The 16,052-nt window shown below is 42.1% G+C and overlaps 1 protein-coding gene and 1 long non-coding RNA gene across 16 annotated transcripts in view; one reads left to right on the forward strand and one right to left on the reverse strand.

Moving 5' to 3' along the window:
- The window catches only part of Epac (Exchange protein directly activated by cAMP), a 207,958-nt gene that overhangs the window by 155,219 nt on the left and 36,687 nt on the right, over positions 1-16,052 (forward strand). The window lies entirely within an intron of this gene.
- The window catches only part of LOC111252030 (uncharacterized), a 46,124-nt gene continuing 41,456 nt past the window's right edge, over positions 11,385-16,052 (reverse strand). For all 3 annotated transcript variants that reach the window (XR_015329296.1, XR_015329298.1, XR_015329297.1), the window contains 2 exons: positions 15,489-15,760; positions 11,385-15,166 (listed from right to left, as the gene is read on the reverse strand). This is a non-coding gene — a long non-coding RNA (uncharacterized LOC111252030). The remainder of the gene's footprint in view (positions 15,167-15,488; positions 15,761-16,052) is intronic.

Here is a 16,052-nt window from a genome sequence, read left to right on the forward strand (position 1 = left end):
AAGCCAGTAACACGCTAATAATACGTGCAATATACAAGCAGATATGTTAGCTGTTCTTGCTGATTCTATAGCAGAATAAGAGAAAATAGCATATGAAAGATGAAATCTTCTGAGCCTCGACGCAAGATAGCAATCGCGTGTTCTAAAAAGGCGTCCTGCTGTTGTTGTTGGACTATATGACAGGGCCGTTATAGAAACAGAGAGGAATTGGCACGCATTGTGTAGGACATGTGCGTCCATTGATGTATATTACGTGCCTTGACCAACTAATCTTCAAATATTTTAGCCTGATTACTATAGCATCAGGCATATGGATGAAAATGTGTCAGGCCTGCGCTACCTTTTTTCTTTATTAGGTGCGCAGCGGAATTATTAAATAATGCGTTGAAACGGTGCTCTAATAAGCGATACTTCTACTTCCCAATGCCAACAAATAGACAAGGATTTATTAAGTATTTTTAAACGGAAGTCCCATATTTGTTGATAAAAATGTACAGTCATTGTAACTATAATTTCGATTTGTATGTGCATCAATATACATTGTAATTATTATTACTATTATAGGATATTAGGAGATCGAATGAACCGTCTCAAGCTGGTTATTTACTATTACGGATGCCAGAGGAATTCTAGCAATCAGATCTTTTCGTATTGGCACGAAGGGCCGTTCGTGTTACGCTCGCAAATAGTTCACTAATAAAATGGAATACATGGCAGAAAAATTGATCTTTCTTCTGGGTATTCAGTCTTATTCTGTAGCTCGAGCACCTCAATACCAACCGATGTTCTAACAGGTAGTCAGGCGATATAATTCGGTTTACAAAAGTTTTTTGTTATGCTTACGCCGATAGGAATACATAGCGGCAGTCATAGCGCACTGCGGTCGAATTTGGGTTCCAATGTTAAATGCAATGGAACAATACAAATCTTGGGGGTTTCGACTTCAACGGTAACAGCGGCAGAATCGACCATTTCGCTCACGTGGCAACAGACCAGCTTTTCATATTTCGGATCAGTTAAATCGGACAGCAGATTATTTGTTAGTTTTGTAGTGTATGTGCTCAACGCGGCCTAAGCCGTTCGTGCACGACAAGTTCTTGCCGGAACAAATCCAAGTTGGCCAATTTTTAGTCGAAATTCGTGCTTCCTTCCTCGTTTGTCTTCGTCAAGCCCTAATTAATGGGCCGGACAGGACGTTTACGAAATGTCATCACTTGCTGAGCATTGAGCATTTTTACTAATAAGAATGCAATAGTTTCAGAGCTCCACACAACAATGGGGGAAAAATAAATGGCATTTCTATCATTCAATGACGTAACCGATCAAGTGATTGTGATTCGTTTGCTATTGCTTTTGTTGCTACTGGTGATCTAGTTTAACATCGCCACTGTCGTATTTGTGTCTTTCTTCCCCCCCTTGTGAAAACGTTGGTAGTGGCATTCGCTGCTGATGTAAAAAACGGAAAAAAGAAGCGATCATTGAGCTACTGGCTTCTACTAAGATTCATTGGTGATTCTTTCTCCTGCGATTGTTCGGATTATAGGTAAGCGGTTCGAAAGAAAAAGCCACACGGAGCTAACGAATCAAACTGTTCAGTCGTAGCCGTACATAACAAAAGTTCACGCAAAAATAAACATTAAAAACGCAACCTTATGGACTGTTTTGGATTGATTGATATAAGCAAATAAAAAAGACACCTAATAGCATTTGTATATAGAATTTCACCCCAATCATACCTGGATGATTTACTGTGACTTTTCTAGATCACGGTCTTGAGCTTTTATAGGCTAGCCCCGATTGTAGTGTTTAGTAATGCAACCAAAGTAGGAAAATAGAGTTTAAATTGAGACAACTTTTGCTTTTCTACAACTCGAATTCAACAGATATAAAAAACACCAGTGATATACCTGACCTGCAGCATTGTAAATCCTATGACGTGTGTATATATAGGTACACATACCACGAAACAATGTTTATGCACAATTTATTGGTGGTAAAAATCATCATCATCATTGACTAAGCGTGTCGAGTTGGATGTTCTCACCAAGCGCTGGGCCTGTATTTCGTCTAGCGTCGGTCATCTCACTCTATATATGCAGCGAAGGAAATGCAGAAAAGCCTTAACAGCAGCAGCACTGCCGAAACAGTCAACGATTCGCAGACATTTCATACGATTCACGGCTGAATAACGTTTGCGGTTTGGGCAAGATAGGGAAAAATGGGGCTGGAATAGATGCCAGGGTCTCTGATTTCTTAAATTCGCCTCCGTCTATCTTCATCTAGCCAGCTTTGGTGGGGAACTTTGAATGGGCAGTTGTAGTGATAGTTAGATGGCAATGGTGGTAAGAAAAGGATGATGGGCATTTCGAATGATTTAGGAGCGCTGCTGATCTGGTCAGCCAGACAAAATGGCAACAGTCCCGTCGACCGAGTCGGAGGGCCTCAAGCACCACGTCATCTATAGTAGGGATCATCATTCTCCGTGGCATGGATAGCGGTTTTCGTAGTAAACTGTAGTGCTCCATATTATTCATAAGGTAACTGCAATGACCATAAAGCGATGTCTGTCATAGCTTTAGTAAAGTAACAAAGAGTAAAGAAAACACTACGGCAGCGACAACTCAAACATGTCCGTAACCCTGCCGCTTGTCATGGCAATAGTAAATGTCAGCGGTAACGTAATTCGAGTGTTGCATGTAACGTCTGCCTATTGTGGTTCCACCAGCGCCAACATGACCGGCACGAGCCTCAGTAACGGCTCAAAGTAGCAGTAATGATATCAGTAATAGTTGTCTCGGTAGAACCTGTGAGGTCATTCGCAGGTAGTTTAGTTTCTATGGCAATTGGCCTGGGCGGTATTTTTTAAACCCGCAAATAACGGGGCAAAGACATAACTGTGAAACGGCAGGCTAACTAACAGTACGCAATGCCATATACCTGCAGATATCAATGAACAGCTTGAGACAGTCAAGTGAGAGGAGGTTCATTTTTTTTCGTCAAGGGAAGGGGAGAAGGGGGCATCGTTGAACAGATCTGATGCTCATGACGTACGCGTTGCCGCTGCCACCGAGGCAACGAATTCGCCAATATACTACTATTCTTGAAGAAGCTCCCGTCGCTGCTTCATCACGCGTGGGCGGTGTGCTCCTCTTTCCTTTTACTGCTGCTGCTGTTTTTGCTGTTTATTTGGCGTTGGTGAATGATCTCGTGCTGGACGATGTCGGCTACCGGTGTCGACTACTGGAAAAGAAAGGTCGCGTGTAGTAGACGGAAGTAGAAAGCTTTGGTCATTTCACCGCTATCATCATCGTGAGACGGACAAAAGCAGACCGACATGCAGCCGAACACCGGTAGGCAGACAGGTATTGACATAAACGCAAACGTATATGGTGATAGATGCACAACAACTCTGGATAGCCTATCAACTCAAGTGGTTAGGACGATGGGCGGGTAACGCTGTCTACACTCGACTTGAAAAACCATTTTTATCAATAGAAATACCAGGCAGACAGACAGACGTATCATACAAACTGCCGTCAGTGACAATTTGTATAAAAGCTATCTATCAGTTTTACGTGTAGTTGCTCAATAAAAAGCACGCACACATATGAGAGAAGCACAGTATCTGGAAATGACGTAACACTGAAGAACTTCAGACGATTTTTAGTACGGTAAAAGAAAGAAAAGTATATGCACACCTGTACGTGTATCTTGTTGTTGCCCCCTGGTGGGCGTCGCCATCGAAAGCTTAAAAGCCACACACTTGTAGCTCTTCACGACGTTACGTGAAACGATTGTTGTGTAGCAGCTTATTAAATATCACTTTCCTATCAAAAACGATATATTCATATAATCCAAATCGCATAAGGATATCAGCAAGCTATGTATATCCCTTTCAATTTCTGTGTAACAGAGTTAAAATTGAGTCTGTTTTTCCCTGTTCGCAAAATATCCATAGCAGGCTTTAGTAATTCTCTTTAGCATACAGATGCACCTCAATAGGCGAAAAGGAAGAAATTATCGTTTGCAATCAGACGGATTTGGATCGGCAAAACGAACGAACGTGACCAACAAAGATCGACGGTTGAAGTAATGCGATGTAAGCTCCTTTAAGTGAAGTACTAAATATCTGCTGTGAATTACGGACTCGATATATGGTCTTTTTGTATATCACACGATTTTTAAATAGGTTTATTTACATACCTAATGTACACGAAAAGATAAACACATGAGAACATATTATGGAAAAGCTATGTTGACCCAATCTTTCCTGTACTGATTAACGCATTTGCTTGGTTCTAGCCTAGAATTTGTCGCTGGTTTCAGTGGGTCGTAATACCGCATACCGTTACGCGTATGTTGTTGTATATCGTGCTGATAATACATTTCTTCATATAATAAACATAAACCTGTTACCTTTGGGGTTTCTTGTAGATTTGAGCGCTGGACTTATCTGTCTATCATTTATAAAAGCGCAGTAATCGTGTCATAAAATTTAGCCCTTCTGAGATGTCCCTAAGAAAACTATTATATCTAATTTGATTTATAATACAAACCCAAACTATGGTCTGAATCTCAAAAATATTTCTATCCTAACCTGTATTTGAACTGCATTGAAAAACCTGAAAAGCAATTCACAAGACGTATCTGATTAAATAACGTTCATGCATAATTTTGACGGCTGATCTTCGTGTACATCAGCCTTAATCCCATCTTGAGACAACCGTTGCCTTTATCATAAGAAATTTCATTACGTAAATTTTCTAAACATGGAACAGCAACAACGTTGTTATTATAAATGACAGCGTAAATAAGCGGTAGCAGTGCTGATGGCTCATGCATAGTAAATACGTTATAAATGTTCGCGAATATAGCTGCTGCCGTATGAAAACAGCCCAAAAAAAGATCGCCAAAGAGCGTTACTGCACGCCGCACTATCACCACGCTATAGCAGAGAAAACAAACACAGGCCATGATGAGATGGCCGAACTATTTCCAATTATGGAATATCTATTGAGCATAATACGACAGTGATCGACACATTACCGCGCTGTCAATGATCAGCTAAGGTATGGAAACCCTTAAGGCTTCTATCGCGGGTAAGTTGCTTGAAAAATGAGTTCACTATGCGCGACCCTGTACCTACTTGGGCTAGTTGGGACTGCGTATTTGGGTGTTTGCATGTACTGATCGAGTGTTTAGACCAGATATGTAGAGGTGTCGTCTGGCAACAGAAGACCACGAATGCCGTTCCTTTATATTACGCGTCTGCAGTTTCATTGTTACTGTTGAACTATCGTTTTCATTTGACGGTAGGCATTTATTTTGAATATTTACGTGCCTCCTAATGGGAGCGTCCGTAATCGACTGTTGCGGTACAAAACAAAAGGCCGGTGGCGTTTGTTTTGTACCGTCGTTTGACGAGTCCATTTTTTCTTATAGCTTTTTTTATAGTATACCTAATGAGCTCAAGTGAGCTGAGTTGCTACGGCGATTAACGTTCGAAAATGATTTTGTAGATTTACAATTACTCACTGCGCATAAGGTATGGCAGGGGGTCGAAAATTAAAAAAAGGAAAGAAAATAGGTGTCTGTTATTTGCGTAGCCAGTTGCCAGTGTTTGGTCGTACTTTATCAGTGCTGGAATCGATTGCAGTAGGCGCCACACATTGATTAAGCCAAGACAGCATATTGACGATTATGGCCAAGCCCCCGTTGCTTCACCTATTTCGAACCTCCCTGAGACAAAATTGGCAAACATCAAATAGTAAGGCAAAACATTTACACATGTATATATGTAGAGCACTATTGATCATGGCGTCCCTATGTAACTAGCAACTTCAATAGCGCGCATGATGTCTTTCTCAAAGACGCGCGGCGACCACCATCATATTGTTGATCTTACGTAATGCAGCTATATAGTAGCTACTGCGTTGAGTTCAAGCCCAAACATTGAAGATTTGGAGCCATATAGTATGTGCGAGATGCTCCAGCTGACCGCCATAATATTCGAGGTAGTCTGACTAGTCCTTCATTCACAGTCGATTCAAAAAGGTCTGTCCGACTGACATGCCGCTACCGCAGCGCCACGTCGAGCCCAACGAACTAAGCTGACCAAGCGATTTTACCGGGCATTTACTTATGCGTATGAAAGATTGCGCTTGTTTTCGCCGAGCGACAAATGGCGACCGTTTCGTGGGTAGTATAGCATCGGGTATAGTAGTATCGGGAAGCACGACTACGACAGCTGCTGCCAGCATTCCAGACAAACTGGCCGTTGCCGCCGCTAAGTTGCCTCGAGCAAGAGCTGCCACTGTAGTACAGTTGTTGACTCTGTTAATGGTTCGGGAACGCTGGCGAGGAGCTGGTCGCAGTTCCACCGGCTGAGTGTCGATGACCTGTCGAAATGGAACCTCATCATCATTCTTTACTCCCGTTGATTTCAGCCTGGTCAGCTAGATACTTCACGTTATCCCGCTAAACGCTTGATACTGAACGGTAACGGGGGAGAGAGGAGGCTGGAGGATCCGCTGTAGCGGCGGTCTACCAAAAATCAGAGCTGTGTCGGAGCGAATGTAGCAGTCATTGCAAATAACATTTTTTCTTACCACTCGTGCCCGATAATGTTGTGAGAGGTCATCTCTTTATTCAGTGTTAGAAGACGGGAAAAACAGAATCTATGAATGAGAAATAAAGAACACTCGAGGTAGCTAGCAATGAAAATCCAATTGTAGTTACAGAATTGTATGATAGCTCTGGCAAGAATTCAGCGACAAATAAAGAAGAGCCAGTGGTTAAGAGTGCATTGAAGAAGCACCACTGGGTGGCATCATAGCGCAACGTCGTCATAGTATCGATAATAATAACACCGGTAGTTTTGGCCATCTCCATATTTTTCCTTTGCAGAGTTGAAACGAGAGACGCAATAAACGTGGACGCAAGTTCCATCCTATAATGAATTTATCCGTTTTTTTTTTTCTTCATTTCGCCGACGCCTAACTGGTCTTGTGTATCCATAATAAGCAATGTGGACAGTGTTGAGCAGCGGCTTCCCCTAGCCGCTTTTGCAATATGTATAGTTGTACTAAATCCGTGTAGGAACACAGTACGAATCGTTTCGTACATCAGGCTGTGTCTGTGTGTTAAAACGGTTGTTGTTTTGTTAACTAGACGTCATAATAATGTGTTGCATCTACTGGAGTGCACCGATTATATGTTAGTTTCCTCTTGCATAGAATGTTCGTAATGAAAAGGCAAACAGAAAGGAAAAGAGATCTATTTGCGATTACATCATGTAAATATGATGTGTAAACGTGGATAAAATCGGACGAACGGTTGATATATGAAGATTGAGCGTTGTGATTATTTTGACCGTGACGTCAAATAGATGTTTACAAATGTTTCTATCCTATATTTGACTTGTCGGTGCGCAGTATAATCCTTATATGATACTGTGTTATGTACCGCTAAATACCTTAGTATGCGTATTTTTCCACAACCAGTCTGGTATCAAAGTGAAGGACCACTTGAAGTCAACGGCAAAGAACAAACATTTTAGAACTGAAGCCTTTGTCACTCGATAACTCGGATCCCGATTTTTGTGCGAACAAGCATTGCTGTTTCTGTAAGAGTGAGTGGAGCACGCAATTCAGTATAGATGCCCTTTCAATGTAGAAACGATATAAAGATTCGAAAATAAAGATAATCGCTCTATTGAGAATATCGCAATAGTAAACCCACAGTTCTGTCTCTACGGCGACATGGTAGTAAACTATTTTCGACAGTTTCTTTTTATTTACAGAAATAATCAGGCCCGATTGCAATGATTCGTAGACATCCGACACGGTCTAATTAGCAGATTTTAGTTGACCTCATACAAGCTACCTGCCACTGGGGTAAAAATAAGGGACTGCCTTCGCGTGCTAACTGTTGACTTTTCGTTTTAAAAGTAGGAAGCCTTTTGTGAGGAACGCCCGCGTACCTTTGTTGCGTCCGATTTTCTTCAGTATCTGTTTTATTTCATTTATCTTGTTGGCAGCTGCGACTTCCTCGACATGTATTACATATACGTATATTATATTACTATATATTATAAAGTGATAACAATGAAGGCCGTGTTCATGTTTGCCAAAAATAACTTTGTCCAATTGTTTATGTTATTCTTTTTCTTCACAATAAACAACAATCAAAAATGGTTGTCAAACGTTATGTCTACCTGCTCTAATTTGGTGTCGATACGCCCGGTTACTAAGCAACTAATTTCAGTTACGTCAAAATGAAGATGCCTAACTCATGTTAGGTCACTGTGGTGACTATAGTATCGCGATTTACCTTTCTATCGAGGTACCGCCGTTTGTTATACATTGTTACTTACTGCAATACTTTCTATCGAGGTACCGCCGTTTGTTATACATTGTTACTTACTGCAATAAACATGTTTTAAGCTAGACGGCAAGTGGGGAAAAACACGGCCATAGTATTAGTTTGCTCGTCGTACGAAATCGGCTTGACAAAACGATCTGTTTAATAATAAAGAGAAGAAGTGGTAAGTATAATTTTGCGTCCATGTGGAATATAGCTTCGCTCGCTAAACGTGTGTACTACCGAAAAAAAATAGTCATTTTGAAATATCTATCGTTCGTGCGGCCATCATGACGCATTGAGCCAGTGTTTTTTTTTCTGTGTTCTCGCTATGCAATGCAATGTGTGAACTCAAAAATTTCGAATAGGCAACGAACGTTAAACCCCTTAAAAAATACACAGCCAACCTATGCCATACATTATGATAGAGAACGGTAGGTACATAGTAGGCTTTTTGCCGACGTAAACTTTGCTGATATGGCTCGTCTTATAGAAAACATTCGGATCCAATAAGAGTCCTAATAACAATAGGACGACTCTATTAAAACCAAGTCAGTCGATATCTGATTGACACCGATTATTACGGTCACATCTGACGAAATTGTGTCAACGCTATTCAAATAAGTGTTTTCCATATGGGATATTTTGTATATATCGTTTTGTGTTCTTGGGGAATCCTTACTATCCAAATTATCGACGTGGGAGCTGCCCATTGTAATGGGGCTAGCAAGACAGACATCATTTCTGCTTGACCGTGTTATATATATGTGCTTACGTATTACCAAACCACGGGGCTACGGCGCTCTATAATAACTGCGAGAAGGATAGCGGCGGACGTGACTTCCCAGCAGAGCTAAACTTCTCGGCACCCGAACTGTTTGGTAATAGAGATTATATGTTATAAACGCCCGGTGCGTGGCTCAGTTTACGAAATGCCCGTTGTTGACAGGCAGCTGCGTAATGGTCGGTGACCCAATGACATTAATCAAATAGGCTTGAACCTTTACCGTTTGTTTCGGACAAGTAGATATAATGCGTGAACTAATCAAACCGTTCGCCGATGTATTGTGAATAGATCTAGCTGTCGCTTTCCTAAGAAACTGACGATAGACTGTGGTGGGTTTTTGTTCTTGGCTTGCCTAGTAGTACTCATACGAGGAAGCTGTGTACATCACTGGATCCATTTAGGAAGAGAATCTTCAGCTTAAGTTCCAGCTTCGTAGTTATATGCTCAGCAGTTACAAATAATTCGTGTCATCGTAACAGAACTAATCGTGGGAAACAAAACCCATTATGTTCCACGTTGGGTACATACAATGGAGGCTGTTGCACCGAGCTCTATGCAAACTGTTACCTAACTCATACAGAATAAGCCTGTTTGTGGTAGATACGCGAAACGAAATAACATGCCTTCAACCGTACGTCCTTGGCCGACGACAGCGGAAACCGTCAGTCTGCAGACAGTGGCAAAACGAACAATTTACTGGGATTTGCACGCAGCCGGCTGTGGCTCCAGAGACAAAAAAAAATAGCAACCTGAAAAACGTCTCACCTAGACTGTTTCTTAGCCGACAACTCTATCGAAGCCCAAGGCAGACGACCTTCACAGATCAAACGCTTCGTTAGCCAGCTAATGCTTGCTATTGGGCGCCGAGATCGGGTGACTTCGAAGAAATGGTGACTGGCAAGCCGGTCGACTAGCCCACCGGCCGAACCACATTGGTTTAGTATTGAACGTTGATCCTTCGACTGTTACTGCCGCAAGGAGCGGCACGACTCGGTCGGATGTTTAGTGTCTTTTCGACGCCATTCATTCTAACTTCGTTTTTCAACTTAGTTAATTACATAGTCGCTGTTCATATTTGTATAACATCGACCAAACAACATTGTCGACACTGATTACGCATCAATGACAAGCCGTACCACTCTATTCCTATTGGGTGGTTTACTGGAAGTCATTATCGCAGCTGGCATGTACGGCCTCGTACGGTCCTACGTCGGCGGGCAACATGATATGCCGATATCACTGCTCCGGGCACTGCAGTACGTAACTACAGCCTGAGGGGCAGCGGTAGAAGCGCCGAAAAGTCGATTGGTGCCGGCGCTATCTTCTGGTGGATAGGGCAAGCCTCACAGTCCACAATAACTGTATATTGTTAACCAGCTAAAAGCGCTTAAAGTGCGGTTTTAACAAAGGCAGCAGGGTAGGTGATGGCGTCGCTGGGTAAACTGCTCTGAGCTGCCATTTTGACGATTAACGGACTGTTCGTTCCGGCGAAAAGCATTGGTAAGCCTGACTTTTCAAGTACAGCCACCTCCGCTGCCCTGACTGTTACGGGGCACTGTTATATACGTGCCTTGACTGTTGTCTTTTTTGCAATTATAGTGGCAGGCACTAATAGTCCCAGCAAAGGCAACGTTCAACAGAAGCAGGAGCAAGCTTTGCAACTTCTTCGTTTGGGCTTCGTTCATTTGACGCGCGTGGTGGATGTACCACTCAATGCCGTTTTTTTTTTCGGTAGCAAATTGGGTTCAGATTTTGCTTTCCCACACTATAGCCCCGGCTAGAACCAAATTTCGAAAGAACGAGCTGTGGCCAAAATTTCAAACGCTTCTTTTTTCTATTTTGTACACGCACTATTCATTGAAAATGTTTACGTTGCAATTGGCAGCGACCCCGAACGGCTAAATGGAGGAGTCAGTCTGGGCTAGAAATATGGTTCTGACAGAAGGTCAAGAGGCAATATCACGCACAATCAAGGGCTACTATTTACGATTACCTGTAATACTACTGCAGTTACTTCACGCCGTAACACTATCCGTGTGTTCGTCTATTCGTGCTGTTGAATTCTAAAATCTTCCTGAAATAGCGCTAGCGATTGAGTAATGGACCAAGTTAATAGTTAAATGCTTAAATTTCGTTCGCCCCTTAGTAGCCATAAAGTACACTTGACCTCCTCGTTCCTCTCTCTCTCCTTCTTGGAGAACGTAAAATATATATACGGGTACAGAATATACGCAACTATTGTTAGCTACATTAGATATTTAATTATTTATTTGTAGATGTTAATTTTTTCTCACGAGTGCCATAATATCGAAACGCCTTGACAATATATCACCTCAGCCGTGCTTATCTAGTACGTCCAAAAAAAAGAATACATTTGAGAGATCATTAGTTATATAGAGATTGTTTTTTTTTTTTTTTTTTTTAATATAGGGTGCTATTTTTTTTCGAAGTTTTTTTCAAGAAGAAGCACTACATATACATGTGGACTTAACGCGCATCCTACTGATCAGTGTCAACATACGTTTTCGCTGTTACCATAGACTGCTTTCATTCGTATTCAGTTTCTAAACGTGCATTCAGAGACATAGACACAGAAGCTATTCGATACGTTTACCAATCGGACTTGTTCGTAACCAGCATTCGGTATCAGAAGAGGCTGCGATCTTCGGTAGGATCAACGTTTGGATAGTGATATGGGTAGAACAAACGGTACGCTCCCAAATATGTCTATCTATTAATGATATTAATAGTCTCAAAGCAGTCTACTGCACTGTGCTATCGAAAAAAAAAAAAAAAAAAAAAGGAAGCGTTGGATGTTTCAAGGCTTTGCCCTTTCGCACCCCAACCCTCCATTATGATATTCGTTTCCCGGAACCGTTTCGTTACAGCCATCTGAAGTGTTGCAACGAAAACTACATATAGTTCTAAGGCTCGGACTGTGGCGTGAAACAATACGGTGCTTTATCATAGTATGTTTTCCCCGTTTATTGGGTTAAGCCAGTCAATAAAGCACCCTGCCTTTCACAGAAACGCCGCTTGATATAGAGCTTTCATATCGCCTGCCGTTCGTGGTGCTGCTATCGATGTGTAATGATTAACGCCGATTGAAGCGACATGGGCGGCAGTTGGCTGTAAGTATCTACCGAGACAAGATGGCTTTTGGTCGTTTCATGATCATATTGTCGACAGTAGCGAATACCATTGAGAGCTGCGGGTAACGCCAACCCCCCAGTACATTAATGGTGTTCGCTAATGTTGCCTACAGCAGCATGTGTTAAATGTAATGTGTATATATATATATATGGTAGTGTCCTAATCCTCATATTGACATGGGAACATATTGCGTGCTCCGCTTATGCTTCTATAGAAGATAAATATCTGTAATAGAGCTAACAAGCGAAAAGCGAATATGAAAACTGAAAAGGCTTCTGTTTTTTTTGTGCCTATGGACGCCAAAGTGTGAATTGTACGAAGGGCGAAGCTAGTTCATAGTTACAACCATGGGTGCCCTAATGTCGGGTTCCGTTACGATTAGTGAAGCGGCGTTGTATAAGGTCGATTTTTTCACATTTACGCGAACTCTATCCGTATGACTTCGACGAGAGTTGTTATTGCGGTAAAGCCACCACCATTACCAATAAAACTCACTTTGCACACGTATGTACAACTACTGAGGATTTAAGTGATCATTTTCATCGCTAGATGGCGCAAACAGTTTCTTTATTATACTCCTTTCAGCTTTTTGCTGTAAGTGAAAATGCGTATTTCTTTAATGAATGTTCGCGTAACAACAATAATAAAAGTTCCAACTGGCCAAATGCGTGGATGGGCAGCCTTTAGCCCAAATATCGTAGACTAGACAGCCCACAATGGCTGCTGATGAGAATTATGGTCAAAGCGATTCCGTCAGTGATTAACACATAATGCTAGCGTCTTTTAAAGCGCTTAGGATGCATTGGCTATGCGAATGTGTGTCCACTTGTGTAACTGCGACAGCAAACGATATCAACCGGCGCGATGTGATGTCCTATACCTCATCTTGTCTTCAAGATAACATTGCCTTGTTTCGAAGAGTTGTTAATAACAATAATCGAACGGGACTTCACAAGCAAAGCAAATAAATCAGACGGAGCACAAATCATTTATATATACCGTTTTTCTTTAGAATACGAGTCTCACACATATTCGCCAATAGCCGTAGTGACTTTTCATTTTGCCAGCACTGTTGCAGTCGAATGAAACATAGTTGATCCCATGAAACAGATCTCTATCGGAGAGCTGAAAAATAGCGTATTCATTTTTATTGCTACTGCTATCGCGCCGGTGAAAGACATGTCGGTTGCCCTCCAGTACCGACTACACCAAGTGGTTGTTATTGCTACTGCTGCTTTTCTTGCCGCCGTCGGTCGGTCGGCTGGACAACGGTAGATCTTCGACGAGCAATTAGACGGGCGGCATACGACGTTATCAGATTAGTAATCACCCATCGTAGCATTCATCGTTTGATAATGGACACGTACATAGTAGGACTGCTAGTCGATCGACCAATAGTATCTCAAACACGTACTACAAAGGGGCATACTTTATATATTGAACGTAGAGACCGAGAATGCGTAATAACATTACACACAAGCATAGGATACGAATAGGGGGGCGTAACACCGGAAACACGAGGGCAGTTAATAGAAAAAGTGATTTTGTAATGAGCCAGCTGGCGGCACGCAACGTATTGGCCATGCTAACAATATAATAAGAACAGTAGCAGCAGAAACAACAACTGTATGTAAAGAGAGAGAGAACATACCTTGACGCCCATATTTATTGCTCTAAGACTAATTATCTCGTATTTAGGCAATTTAGATTATGCGACGATCCATTCAAGTTCCTCAAAGCCCTGTTTACACTTTATCTCAAGAAATGGCTAAGCCTGTCGACAAGTTGCGTCTCCATCTATCTGAGTACATGATTAAACTGCATCGTGTAGACTCGTGTATCACGAGTCGCACTGAAGCCTGATATTGTTATTTTCAATGTTTGAGCAGAAAATGGGTAGCTTTTATACTGGGATATTTTTGAGTCGGTGTGGGGTTTTTCAAATGGAATGCGATTACTTAAAATTTTGCTCTTGTTAAATTGGAACAAAGACTTTTTTCACACAGTTCTCGAGTCCTTTGTTAGACCTTGGGCGTATGTTATCCAATACCTTACAATCATCATTCAGTGTCTAACCAGGTCCACCCATCACCGGTGCAAAGCGCCTTATACTTAAATGAGAAATGTAATGCGTATAAGGGGCATTGCGATTTGACCGCAATCAGAATTGAGCTCATTTGTTGCCACTTTGTAAAGCAATGGTAAACTTTAGTCGATCATGGGTTGGCTGACGAAGACTTATCGTTTTCGTTTTGCTATATCTGTTAGACAATGACAAGCGTACATCGCACATATATTCGTACTTATTGTACTTATTTAAACGATACCGGTCCAGATTTGCCAAGGCACACATGTGCGTCAGCAAAAGTTATCCATCCATTGTTTTTAAAAAAATTCATCGCTGCCTTAAGTCGAAATATGGTTCCCAGTGATTAAATATGATACCTATTATTCCATTCACTACTCGGGTTTAGTAGATTCGGATTCATACATCGTATTTGATTAATATTTAATCAAATAGCAAACGATCGTCCGACTGAATCCTTCCCTAGCTGGAGACTCGCCCGGCTTCAGTTTCCCTTTCCTTGCGCCGGCTCTAGCGCTCTTCGACGTAAGAGCGGCGGCCGCGCCGACTGATGGCAACACGCGCGAACTTCAGACAGAAAATGCCGCCTTCAGCGTCGGACGCCTTCAATTGCAATTGTTGTTATCGCTACGAGAAAAAACAGTTGGGCGAAGGCTGCATCATAGTCCATTGGTTTGACGTGTCAGGTTTTTCTTCAATTCTGAGATATGCGAAGTTGCTGATTTGTAGTTCGCACTCGCCTTTCGCGTTGAAAGCGTGCCCGGGGTCGCGTGTGACCACTGATAATCATGTTATAGTGAAAGTTAGTGTAAAAACATAGCTAACGGATAATAAGCCTCGTCGCTTTGCGTTGGGTGACTATTTTTCTTTTTTCGCCGTCTCAAGGATTACGTGTTTTGTTTTTCCGAGCGACTTTCGTAGTGAACTTCATTAATGATGGTGATATTGATGGTGTGAATTTGTGCAATTTAGTTACTGACATCTACAAACAAAGACGCGTTTATTGTTTGCACATAAACGTACGTCATGCGCGAGCTGACTCCCAGACGTCTCCGAGGGCTCGTTAATCTTATTCATGTTCAGATTTTTGTATGAACCTACCTGATGCCGAGTGGCGATTGACATCGGGGAACCTGCGTGCGCATCATAAGTGTGCCCCTATCGCTCTTTCTCCGATCGTCGCCCACTTCGAGCGTGGCTCGCCGTCGCGCTCCGGAGTAATGCAAAATGTAACTCGTCTCTCGGGCAAGTTGGAGAAGTGCTCGATTGTCGAGGAGTGCAACAAAGAGTGCCAGGAGTGTTTTCATCCATCATCGTGGTGTTATGGCCAACCGTTCAAGAACCTTGCTCGCCTCTGTCGCGAATGGTTTTGCCTGGGATGGAGAGTGAAATTTATCCTTGAGGTAGATGCAAGCAAAACGGTGACATTTTAGAGAACAGCAATTCCTTTATGTTACTAGGTGCTATTTGTTGAATTGTGACTACGATGATAATGCAATTCCTACTGTTGATTGCTAGTAAATTACTGATAGGTAACATTTATGCCAGCTACGATAGCGGTAAAGGAGTGCCTGCTTTGGCATTTTCATTTAAGGCTAGATGCGATCTACTTGTAAACGCGATAAAGCAAGACGATGTAACGTAGATGCCGTAGCACCAAGCGGG

Source organism: Varroa destructor, unplaced genomic scaffold, assembly GCF_002443255.2.
Source record: "Varroa destructor unplaced genomic scaffold, Vdes_3.0 BEIS01000005.1, whole genome shotgun sequence".
Taxonomy (NCBI): domain Eukaryota; kingdom Metazoa; phylum Arthropoda; class Arachnida; order Mesostigmata; family Varroidae; genus Varroa; species Varroa destructor.